The following is a 12,997-nucleotide window of genomic DNA, read 5'->3' as shown; positions in this document are numbered from 1 at the left end:
AATTGAGACAACAGCTTCAGTCAAATATCCACGGTTCCACCTAAAAGTAACAAGGCAATGGAATATGAGACTTCATTAGTTCTGTACCTCACTGAGCTCCTTCTTTGGTTTAAATTAGCATTTCTAAATATTTTTCTATAATATTCACCTGACTTCAATGTGATCTAAGTAGCATACATATCTTCAGATTAACTAGTATAAATACATAGTATATTTCTGGAAGTATAAATCAGAGACAGAATACATGCCACTAAATCGATTTCAAATTATTTTGATTGTTATACTTTATAAAGTAGTATATCCTGTCCATAATAATTGATCATGCATCTCCTTTTTTGCATTTCAAGAGATTCCCAGAAACTGTAAAACTTTCATCTAAACCCATATTTGCAGTGCAGCAAAACTAGAGGTCAGGATTTAGTTCTGCTCTGTATTGTGTGCCTCATGGCTCTAAAAACAGAGCTTCTGCAATGGCTTTCTCCACGCATGTAGAAATAAACAAAAGCAACACAAATTTGTTAACAAGAAAATAGGCTAAAAGAACTATAATGGACCAAATTCTATCCTGAAGTCAACTCTGGAGGTGCAGGCACTTTTTTAAAGGGAGATTTTAGCATCTAAGTTCTCATATTTGAACACAATATTTGGTAAGCTTTTTCTAGGAATCAAAGCTTTTGTTTTGAACACTAATGAACTGTGATTCAGGGAACCAGGTAAAAAATACTTTGAAATCTCTTCAGGTGTGGCAAATACTTGAACCTGTATCCTCTATCACAAGCTTTCACTTACTGTGTTATGTGATCATGTGTTTTCCTTAAAATCTGTTAAAGTTATCAGCCATAAGAGCAATTTCTTCAGATTTCTGCTTAAAAATGTAGCTTTAACATTCACTGCATTTTTGCAATTTATTGCTTTTTCTACCCTAATACAGTACAAGCTCTTCAATTTGCTTAAGCAAATATTGGCATAAAATCAAAGTCCTGTAAGTCCACAGAACACAATTTTAAACTAACTATGGAAAGTATGCCAGGGATAGCCATGATGTGAAATGTGTTAGGCAAACTAATTTTCCTATGTGGTATATTCTTCCCTGACTGTATGCACACAAAGGAGAAAACATAACCTCTTAAATGTTCTATTTACTAGTTCCTGCAATGTCTTCAGAAATATTCTATTAATTTTTTTCCAACGGTCATTACAACACTACTTAGACAGAGCTGACAACCTGACTAATGACATTTATTAATCTTAGTATCATGTTTCTTCAGTATTTTCATTAGTGACATTTTTCTCTTAGATCTACATTTTCTAGAACTATACTATAGCTTTTTATTAAGCTTTCTGGTTACCAGGAACTCCAGCAGGGCACCAGAAAATAGTACTATAAAAGACAATTGGGACACTGTCTGTGAACTTGTCTGGACCTGCTTACATCCACCAAAGGGTGGCTTGCAACATGCTAGGCACAAGCTGTGTTTAATTCAGCAGCAGTGTGGTCAGGACCTTGTTAAGTTCCCTGAGGAGTTACACTGGATTTACACCAGTATGATTGTGATTAAGATTTAACTGTGACATCTAGCTGTAAAAATTTATCTCCTTTCAATTTCCAGTGGCTGTAGAGCTCAATCTTCTCAAACACTTATCTTCTTTTCCATTTAAATTGCATGCAGGTACCCCAGAGCATATGAACACATTTAGCACTCAAGACTCCAGTGCTGTCCTAAAGGAATTGTAATAAATAATGGAAAATCCATGACTTAAAAAACAAAATAAACACACACACACACAAAAAAAAAAAAAAAAAAAAAAAAAAAAAAAAAAAACCCAAAACTGTAATAATCCATGATTCACATTTTTCATCAGCACTATACAGCCTTGCTGCAGGTGCAGTTTTGTGGATATTATAACTTTTTTTTGGTCTGGAAACCAGTCACAATTCATAATGATTATAAAATATATGATTTTATAAAACTCCATTTTATATTTATAGGGAAACTTTGCTTTTGCAGCTCAGCTTTCATTGGCTAGTCTTGGTTTTTCCATGATGGATGTAGCATGGACATTTGTAAAAGTAAATAATAGAACCAAACGTAAATGTAGATTAACAACCTGTCTTCATAATCATACAGGAGCTTCGTGCTTGGGTGGTAGGCATAGACAACTGCTCACACATTGGTTTCCAACAAAAAGCAAGTCATCTCAGGTTTCCTATTAGAGGAAACTCCCCTCCTACCCCCCTCTTTGGTTTTTGGATAAATATAGCCTTTGGTGAAGTCAGCAAGCACCACTCAAGCCTGGGCTCCTCCTCCACTACTCTGTGAAAGTGTTCCCCCTCATCAAGGTATTTGTTGGCCTCCACCACTCTCATTCCTTCCCTGTTCCTCCCTCTTCTCTGCCCCTCATCCTTTTGCCAAAGCACCAAATGAAAGACCACTGCCCATGATGTGATCCACACAGAGGAGCTGCAGCTAAAAATACTTGATTGAGGTAATAATCTAACGCCATTCTTTACCTCACTTATGGACTACCTACAAATAAAAATATTATGGAGCTGGATCTCCTCTCAGGTACATTTCCCAGATAAATGGTAGAAAGAAAAGAGATTAATTAATCCCAACCCCCTGAGACAGACATGAACAGCTGCATAGCTGGACTCTAGTGTCAAGCAACCAAGATTCACAACACCAGGCAACTGCGTGGTTCTGACAATACAAGAAGGACTGAAAAAGCCGCAGTGCCTGAATTATTGGTGGTGAAATAGGAACCAGCCCTTCCCCACATGTGCTAGGCTTCCCACATGTGCAGTTTGAGTTAGAAATCCCAGGAATGGGGCCCAATACCCTCAGCACCAAGGGGACATATATCTAGAGCTAGCTAACATGAAACATGGGCAGCAACAGGGTGTTAGCAGCCTCCTTTCACCCCACAGCTGAAGCGCCTTTCCTTGTGCTGCAGAATACACTTCTGCTTGAGGTCACAAGCTCCAGAGTAAGTCCTGAAGCCATTTCAGAAACGAAGTACAGATCATGATAGTGTTTGAAAAGCTGTAGTGCAGCGATTCTATCATCAGTGTCTTATGCAGAAGCCTACTGGATAGAGCACTTGAGCAGTTTGCTTCTCTACCTGAGAGGTTCAAGCTCCATGCTCTAACCACAAGACACCACTCCAGGCTCTCAGGTGAAAATCACGCAAACACGGATGTGTATCCTGCTGGGAGACTCACCTGGAAAATGTGGGGCTCATGCTCTGACTGGGACTCAGTCTCTGTTCTGAGGCCTATGGAGAGATGTTTTCCTATCCATTAATTCTTCAATGTGAAAGAAAAAAAATTCACTCTAGACACTCTGGAGACACACTGGAGAAGTCCCCAAGAGCACACCAAAGGCAATGTCATTCATGTAACAACTAAAAAGCATTAAATGATAGCCACTGAGTCTTGGTTTCTTTTCTGCACCACAAAAGGAACTGAGAACACCTCTCCAAAAAAGAGAGAAAAATCCTTTACCCAAAATGGGTGGGGAAAATAGTTAGTTCTGGATTTTTTTTTTTTTGAGCAGGGGCAAGAACTGAGCATGGATTGTTCACACCTTCAGTAAGAGCACTAATCTCTAGGTTTTGGGAATGGGGGGTCAAAAGAGAAGATACAAGCACAACCTGTGAAAGAAACAATGCTTTGATGCATTCCTTTGAGGTTTTAGAGACGTTGTCCTGAGAGCTGGGACTGTCCTATTCCTCTAAGAACATGAAGTACATCTTTCACATGTGGAGACATAAATCTAACTAGAGTGTGAGCCTTTGCTGCAGACATCCTGATTTGTTTATGTTATTAAGACACGCTGACATTTAGCTGACTGAAGGTGATGAGCTATTTAATGCTCACAGTAAGAAAATTCATGTCAGTGTTCACAGGCAGCCATTGTGTAAAGACTGGGTGGGTGACTTTACTCAACAACAGGAAAATACATACTACCTCATCCTAGCTACCAGCAAGTGTTTGGGAGACCTGTCTAGTTGCCATGTTTCATACAATTGTCCTTGGGATTACTACTACAGAGACATGTATTATGTTTTCAATTACCCTTAATTAGAAGAGAGAGATGAGATTAGTTCCAAAAGGGTTATTACTATTTATTTCTCTTCCTGCTGCTTTTCTGGGTTATGATTTAGATGAAATTTCAGTAAATTTGTGTTCTTTTTGTCCTGCAGACTTTTTCAGACTACTTGCAAAGCCACAGATGTCCAGAAGGAAAAAGGAAGGCCATAAACATAGACACTCTAGAGAAAATAGAACCATTATCAATAAACAACCAAACAAGAGAAAAATATTAGTTCATTTGGAACCTGAATATTCATTTAAAGAGTTTCAAAAGAACAGTTTTCTCTCTCCCAGACACAAGCAATTTCCAAACTGTAAAACAGGTTTGGAATTGTCATTCATTTTTGGTAGCATTAGACACAGAGAGCAAGAAGCAGGGGGGTAAAAGCAGAATTGACATAGATCAGGAGCACTTAGAACTTGCTATCTCGAGAAACGTCTGCTTTACTTCCATTGCAGATTAATGAAACACCTCACTAATGTTGTGCATTTGTGGAGAGCAACAAGGTCTGCAGGCAGCATGCATATTACATACTGCACACTGCTCCTGGGCCTTGCTTTTGAGCATCACCACCAGAGGCTTTTTAAGACTCTGCAGCCATGGAATTAGCTGTGGTATTGCCAGCCAGCTGTGTATCCTCCATGGACTTTGGAACAAGCTATAAAAGTAAAAAGAAAAACATACTTTGCCAGCTCTTCACAAAACAGAGCCAGCACTTTAAAACCAAGTGGGCCCTTTCCCGCCTGGCAAATCTTGAGGTCGGCCTCACAGGTCACCATTCGGGATTACGTCAGGGACCAACCGGTTGGGCTGAGGCAGGCTCAGGTTGGTCTGGCAGGCTGCATGAAGTGAACAAAAGCCAGACCAAGACAAGAAGTTGAAGGAGTGGGATAGGAGGAAATTAAGAAGACTGTTCCAAAGGCTTTTAAATTATGATGCCCATGTTGCTGCAATACTATTGGAAAACTAAATTAATTGCTCCTTTCCTTAGCCCCCTCCTGCTGTGGCTGTATTTCTTTTAGCTAGGGGCCTGAGCCACTAAAGATGAATCCAATTTCCATGCTGTCCAGATGCTTGTAATCACAGATTTACAGTAAACTGAGCTTTCATGAAAAACAAGGCTGTTCATTAGGTGGCTCTTGGCTTTCAAAATCTTCAAGACAACAGAAATAGTGGGAGGTAACAAATCTACCCTAGAGAAGGCTAATTTCCACAAAATTCTGATCACCTATTTTCTTTGAAGCAGTAGACTTTAAAGAGTTTCTGTTCAGGAACTCAAAAGCTGAGGTACCTTGACTCTACAGTCAGTCTGCAGTCACTACTGGAAAAAAACAGCTATCTATCTTCATCAGATTTTAGTTTACAGTTACATTATTGGAAAGCCAAAGGTTTTCTAGGCACTGTAAAACCACATTGTCCTGCGTTGCGGTGTATTCTATTACCATCCTCATGAGCTGTTGAAATCAGGTGGGGCAGTGTTTTCCTTGCCTCCTCCCCCCAGACTATCTTGCTGTTAATGGCCCATCATTGTCCTGCTGCATGACTCGGAGATAACTCCCTCCGGACTATCTTCTGTTAATGAGCCTAATCAACACTTGGCCTCGTGACTCATTACCCCATTGTGAGATGCTCCACCCAGAGGGAGGAACCAAGCATCCCATCGTGGATATAAGCTGAGGCTGAACACCAGAGACAATGCCTTTCCACTGGATTTCCAGAGGACAGGAGTTACACAGCCACCACTGGACCTTCTGAGGAAGAGCAGACCCTTTTTTTTCTACAGGATCATCGCTTCAGAGGACTGCAGCCACCATTCTACCAGACTGCTACCACCACCCCCCTGCCTAACAGGGACTCAGGTTGTATCTTGACTCTGTCAGTTTGAACCAGTGTTTTTAGTTTTTTTCTTTCCTTTTCTTTAACTTCCCCATTAAATTGTTATTCTGACTTGGTGCCTCCCACTGGTTTGTTTTCAAACTAGTACACACATAAAAAAAGCAGAGCCCATTTCCTGTAGAAACCAGGAGTTCTGTAACTTCACAATCAATCTGTAACATAAATTACAAGGATGCAGCTAGACGGAAACAAATTTTTTTAGTACGCCACAGTAAAAATCATCTACGTTTTGATCATCAAAACTTCACTTGGCACAGGTTGTTAGAATCTCATTGGTAGCACTCCAAGAAAACACCACTTGTTATTTTTGAGATCTATCACCTTTTCTTGAGTTATTCTCTAGCCAAGAGAATGCATGAGTGCACCCATGAGTGCAATGACAGCTATGTATGCTAGCAAGTTCCCTATACAGCACAAAGAACTATCCTAAAAGAAATTGACATTTTAAAGCCTGAGAAGTTCCTATTGTTTGCCCTTCTCCCCTTAAACACCTAATGTGTCTGTTTAAAGAATGAGAGTTGTTTTCTGTTTCTTCTTACTCTTCTGAGTTGTGTTTCTTCTTAGTTTAGTCATGTAATTCATTGCAGACTTCAGGACAGTAACCTCTGTAGAAATTGCTAGTGGCCCACAGAGCTAGCATAAAATAAAAAGTTACAAGTCCACATAACCTTAATTTTATGGTTATAAGCTATATTTACTGCTATATCATAAGTTTGAAAAGACTGCTAAGTGTTCAGTGTGGGAATGCAGGGAATTTCTCTCAAGTTAGTTTTATGGAGAAATGTGTTGTTTAACTGTAGGGAAGGTTACAGTCCTTTCAAGTCCTCCAGAGCTGAATGCCTATTAGGCATTTTTAGGGTATGCATAAAATACCCCAACCACCCCCTTAATATCATTCATTGAAATTCAAATTCAGGACCTTTGCTCTGTTCAAGTCCCTTTGGTTTTAACACTGTAAACTAACCTGAGTGAGAACGTTATCAAGAATCAAGGTGGCAGAATTTGCTCTTTAACTCTTGCCCACCTGCACTTGTTAACTTGGAAGCATTTCTCACTGTAGTACACAGACATGGTGCAGGTCAGTGAGTGTACAATAAAGCTGAGATCATCACACTGATCATCACAGCTGATTATCAACACAAGAGATGGGACTGCTCTTAGTACTTCTATCCTGATTTTATCTAATGAGTCTGGGCAGGCTACAAACCCCTGAGTGACTCCGTTTCTCCACCTGTAAAACTATAATGACTACTTTCAATCACACTGAATCCTCTTGTGATCTGCCAAAGAACAAATGCTAAACAAGAGAATGTACTGTTGCTACACACACTTCTCAGCCTCTCCTGCCCTTAATCCCTCACTCTCCTCTACCAAGGTATGTACCCACTCAGTTTGTTGGGTGACCACACAATAAGATGGACTGAACACTGCCCGCAGACAAAGATTTAACAGAAGGCCTGTATTATGAGTCATCTGATCATGTACATGAAATCCATGTACACTGCCTCCAGAAGGTGGATTGGCGCAACTGTTACGAGACAGAACCAGCCAGAATGTGGGGACAGGGTCAGAAGACCTGTCTGCATGATAGGTACAGCCCTGTCTGTCCCCTGAATGTGTTCCTGATGGGTAATGTGTGGGGGGCTGCAGGGCTCAGGGAAGATGGCAGGGGAAGAGAGAAGCCTGCATTGAAGGCTATGAACTGCTCAGGGTACCCTGTAGCTTCTTGTTTTGATTCACAGCATGCCCCAGTCTTTTGAAAAATCTCCTTTTTTATCTCCACTATTTTATGTTATGCTTCTTATACACATCTACTGCAAGTGTTAAAGGTTCTCTCCTCTTCTTGTTGCTCACATCATTATCATTATCATTTTAATTCTGCATTTATTTTTTATAGGAAACAGTTTATTATTTTTTATAGAATGTCAAGAGGATCTGAGCCTGAAACAAGTCTTTGCAGTTCAGCTTACAGTGTCATCTAAAACATGAAAATAAATTGTGTGGTAGAGAAACTGAAGAACAAATGCTCTCTGGCATTTGCTTTCTTTTTCAGGCATTGGGGATTTTTAGAGCACAAGGGAAAATTCCTTTTATCTTCCAGCTACAGTTTGCTAGCAGCATCTTTTGGTTTTAAACGACTGATGATCTACTCTTCCAGTGGAGGTCATGAAAATAAATTTTAGACCAGCCACACAACCCCTTGAAGTTCAGTTTACTTTCTGCCAGATTTCTGAAAAACAGTAATGTCATTCTGCAATGCCCTCTGCTGGGAGATGCAGCTTGGAGCTGGAAGGAGAGCTACCAGTTCATGTCCTCCAGCAAGGAACGGATATTTGCAATGAGATGGACTGGATTTTCACCTTCTGTATGAAATCCTGACCCTGCTGAAATCACTGAGGTCCCAGCTTTTAATTTTCACTTTGCCCTTAAACATTCTCCCTTTTGAAAACTGCACTGGAAAAAACCCCTGTTTATTTCAAGTCCAAATGAAAACCTCATTACTCACAGACATGAAGCTATCTTTTTAGCATTCGAGCTTCTAGAGAGAGGCTTTTTGAAGAAGCTTTCATCTGTAAAAGATTTTGTTCTTCTTGCCATTCTTTTAAGTCTTTTAACTGTACAAAATCACACAGGCAAATAGTACTAATGTTACACAAGTGTGATTCTGCCTAACATATATTTTCACTGACCAGTATTCTTGTACTGAGAAAAAGAAGCAATGCAGTGAAACAAAGCACACTGCTATGCAGTGAAACAAATGAGTGTATCTGGAACCTCATGTGTGACAACACCAGCCCTGTCAGCTACCACATCTGTCCCCTCTGAGATGCAGTATCTGGGTCCTCAGGAAGAAAAATCTGAATCAGCCCCACTGAGGAGCAGGATATTAGTGTGGAGTTCCCACAAACAGCATCTCACCCCCAACATGCACACTCACGCCATGCCCCTGTGGCTTACGGGATAGTTTTTCCTAGCTCACAACTCCTCTGGAGAATCACCCCTGAAAAATATTTTCCAGCCTTGGCAAGGGTGATGGAACACTGTCTTTGCTTTGGTTTCAGCTCCCTCATCTAGGCTGGTTTTACATGGTGTTTGTCTCTCACCACAGCTGTGCAATGGGTAGCAAGCAGGAAGGACTTTTTCCACAGTAGTCCCCAGTCCTCTCTGCTTGATGCTTTCTCCTCCCTACTCATGTTCTCACAGCCTAGGGTCCTTCCTGGCAGGCCAATTATCTTATATTTACTACTACTTATTATTTCTGTCTATTAAATGGAAACATTTTTACCTTGTGATATGTTCTCTGCACTGACCTGCTTTATCACCACGTGCCTCCCTCTGCTCCACTTTACAGGGACTGACACCCTTGGTGCCAGAGAATGCAGGTGCAGTAAAGCTGCACAGTGCTTGGCAACACCATTTTTATTCGAAGTTACACATAATTATCATTGATTTGGAAGTGTGACCTCCTTGTTACACAGCCTCACAAGCTGACAGTTTTTTTCCAGAAACGACTTTCCAGTGTTTGTTATGCCCCCACGGAGATCAAAATGTCATGGTTATAAGAAGCCTTGAGGATTATGCCATGTTCATTAAAAGGCCCCCAGACAAGTATTTTTTTGTTTTGTATACAGTCCTGAAAAATCTGCTTCCCTTAGTAAGCACCACAATGTCACACTTATTTGAAAATGAGCATGTATGTTTACAAATATCCAAAAGTATGTGTACCCCTCACAGCAAGGGCTGAGGGCTTGTCATTCTGGTCACTTACATGTTCTTCTCAGGAACAGTTTCCCTTGCAAGACAACTGTGTAGCCCCAGGCAAAAATTGGTGGGTGCTCACATACTCTAACCTTGAAATTATTAATTCAGAGGAAGGTTGGAAGTAACTGGAAGTTGTTCCACTCCTCATGCCCCTCATGGGTAAGGCAGCTGTGCCAGCAAACTGAAGTGAAAAATCCACCCTCTGAGCTGGCACCTTTGATGGAAAGATTGACAGTGAAGCCCAAGACTGGGGCAGCCTCCAGCTTAAACTGTCCTTTGATCCAAGGCTGTCTCTCAACATCACAAACCAGTGTTATATGAGGAATCTTACACACACTGTTAGTCTTGCTGCCAAGAGGTCTTTCAAGAAGTTGTCTCCCAATCTGGTATCTTTAGTAGAATAATTTCATGCACATGAATGCTTGCTAATGGTTTAAATTATATCCAAAAATTTAGATTCAGCCCTGAATTTTCTCATGTTGATGCACTGTACTACTAATAGGAAATAAGTGGTGTCACTTAAAATGATGTTATACTGGATTGTGACAAGGAACAAGATTAGAATAATATCCTGTGACTGGGAGCAAGGAGTTGAACTTTTCTACATATGCTGGAGGCAGCAGAACACCTTGGGGAGAGGCAATCACTGCATTACCTCCACCCCAACTTCTGGGGCAAGAGATTGGAAGGCAGACAGGCCTGCAACATGCTATCACTAGATCAAAAAGAAGAGGGCCTCCCTGCAATCATTTCCCTCTTTGTCTGGCAATGGGTAGCATTCGGAAATGACTGGTATTACCTGGCTCTGCTGACCTCTATCATTACCCGATCCCTGGAGACTTCATTGTTCAGAGAAGAAGGCTGAGAAGAGTTCTGGGCAACCTCAATTTAGGCTCACTTTGGTTCCCAGAGAAAACAGAAGAGAGAAATTAACATCCTGTCCTAGGAAGTTTTTTTTGTCTTCATCACTGTTGTGGCAAAATCCAGTTTTATCAGCACCACTGAGAAAGCTTTCAGTAGCTTGAGGTCTAGAGAACATTATGGCTTCCACCCAGGACTTTCAGCTTTCTGTCCTCTCTTCCTAAGAGATCGTATATTAAAAAAAAAAAAAAAAAGCCATCATCATCAAAGTGGTCACTCTGTCTTTTCCAGCCCTCTGCAACCAGTAACCTTTCCATTTGCACCAATATAAGCCCCAAGCAGTCAGTGGGAGACATGATTTGAACAAGCCACTTCATTGATTTCCTAAGAGAGGACAAAATTTAGGGCATGACCTCAACTCCTTTCTCCTGGCCACAGCTTAGCTGAAGGCCCAGTATGTCAGATTCACCTCAGTGTGATTCCAGAGACTAGTCTGGAATCAATTTGACCCAGTAAGTCTCTGTCTCTTTGATTGCATCAGGCCTTTCAGAAGTTTTGAACAACAAGGATCCAAACAGCAGGCAGCAATCTGCACAAAGCCAATCTTTTCAGTTTAACAATTTTTAAAGGTCTGTTCCTTTTTTTCTTTTTCATTTTTTTTTTTCTTTTTTGGTTTCAAATGCTTTCCAACTGAGCAAATGCTGCAGCGAGTTCATGGGAGAAGGCCTCGAGGCACCCCTGACTTTGGCACCGTTATCCCATAGACACTCCATACATTTTTGGCACCTTGTAACAGACACACTGACAGCCACAGGATTGATGGAAAGGGAAAGAAACTGTTTTACAGTCAAAAGAGAATGTACTCAGATTTCTAAGGCCATTTGAAAGAATGCCAGAATGATACTGGATTTCGGCATTCTTAAGCTCCTTTAAGATGATGCAGCAAGTGGTCTTTTCCACATGTGATGATGTATTTCAAGACAAGAGTTTCTTCAAGATTTTCCAAGCCTGTGGGCTCCTGATCCTTTTTCAAATTACAGAGATGATAGCATACTGGGGAGAATTGTGATTAGTTTAAACTCTCCACAGCTGCAAGAGATGAATGTAAAAATTCCACCCAAAAATCCACTTCTTCTGGATTGAATTTACCTACATGACACAGAGTCCTGGCCAAGGGACCACTTAAAAGAGCTGGAGCAGCATCAACACTATTTAGTTTCTTCCATCACATGAACCCAGCAAAGACTCACAACTCTTCTACCCAACACGTCTCCTCCAGCAGCACTGCCATGGATTGGGCTGGGGTATTAACAGAGACCTGAGATACGTGGGGAGGAAAATGGAATGATGAAATAAAAGCTTAAGTATGAGGGAATTCAGACGGGGCTTGCAACTCATTAATTGAAATACCCAGAGAATTGTAAAATGCCTTGTTACCAGGAGGCTTTGCTTGGAGCGCTTACGTACTGCAGACCCCACTTCATCACAGGCTGACAAATTTTGAGCCATCTTGGCAACGGGAGGGTACAAGCACTGTGCTTTCTGTGTCAGCTGACCTAAGGAAATGGCAATGCTCTGTTTAGCTTAACAAGACCTCTCTCTTTAAACTGCTTCCTTGCATTTCTAAATAAATATAATAATATACAGCATTCACTGACACTACGAGCGGTGCGCCCGCGTCGGGACACCTGACCTCCCGCGTGTCTCTGACGAGAGGGGAGGTGGAGCTGGCATTGGAAAGCTGGTGACTGACACCTCCGACGTTTGTCTGGATTTATTAACAGGGCGATAGGCGAGAGCCACCTTTATGGGACTTTCCTCAAAAATGCCTGCCCCGACTTCCCGGGCGCTATGGGGGATGTCAGCTGGGGAGTGTTCCTGGTTTTAAGGGGACTGAGGCCGCTCTATCCACGACTGTTCCTAATCTACGAAAATAAAAAAAAAAAAAACTAAAAAAAACCAAAAACCACACACCACTGGCTTCTCCAGTGGGACTTAGCAAAGCCTAACCGTTTGGTTTTGCTATAAACAGACCAATATACAGCGCAGTGAACTGTATGACATGCATTAAACCTACTCTCTATTTTAAACCTTTCACTGCGCCCCGTGAGGAGACGTACCTAAGTACCAAACCCTGCTCCTTCTCTGTAACCGCTCATGGGAAGGTGGGAAGGACCATTGCAGCATGTGTAGTCGTGGCCGAGTGGTTAAGGCGATGGACTAGAAATCCATTGGGGTCTCCCCGCGCAGGTTCGAATCCTGCCGACTACGGCCGCGGTGTGGTGGCGTTGTATTTTCCTTTTCTCCCCCCGCGTCGCTCTCCGCCGAATCCCGGCAGCCGCGCGGCGAGGCCGCGGCCGAGCCCCGCAGGACCCCGCAGC

The 12,997-nt window shown here is 41.7% G+C and overlaps 1 long non-coding RNA gene and 1 other non-coding gene across 2 annotated transcripts in view; one reads left to right on the top strand and one right to left on the bottom strand.

Annotated features, from left to right (window-relative positions):
• Positions 1 to 12,977, bottom strand: part of LOC121668328 — an 80,059-nt gene extending 67,082 nt beyond the window's left edge. Inside the window, exon 1 of the long non-coding RNA XR_006017343.1 lies at positions 12,737 to 12,977. This is a non-coding gene — a long non-coding RNA (uncharacterized LOC121668328). The remainder of the gene's footprint in view (positions 1 to 12,736) is intronic.
• Positions 12,806 to 12,887, top strand: TRNAS-AGA. Its single transcript has one exon. It is a non-coding gene; the product is annotated as a tRNA-Ser (tRNA).
• Positions 12,978 to 12,997: the final 20 nt, after the last annotated feature.

This window comes from Corvus kubaryi, unplaced genomic scaffold (assembly GCF_017639235.1).
Source record: "Corvus kubaryi isolate FWS band 111438036 unplaced genomic scaffold, C.kubaryi_AGA036_p1.0 37385, whole genome shotgun sequence".
Classification (NCBI taxonomy): Eukaryota; Metazoa; Chordata; class Aves; order Passeriformes; family Corvidae; genus Corvus; species Corvus kubaryi.
The sequence above is the reverse complement of the archived record's forward strand: the minus strand, read 5'-3'. Positions and strand labels throughout refer to the sequence as shown.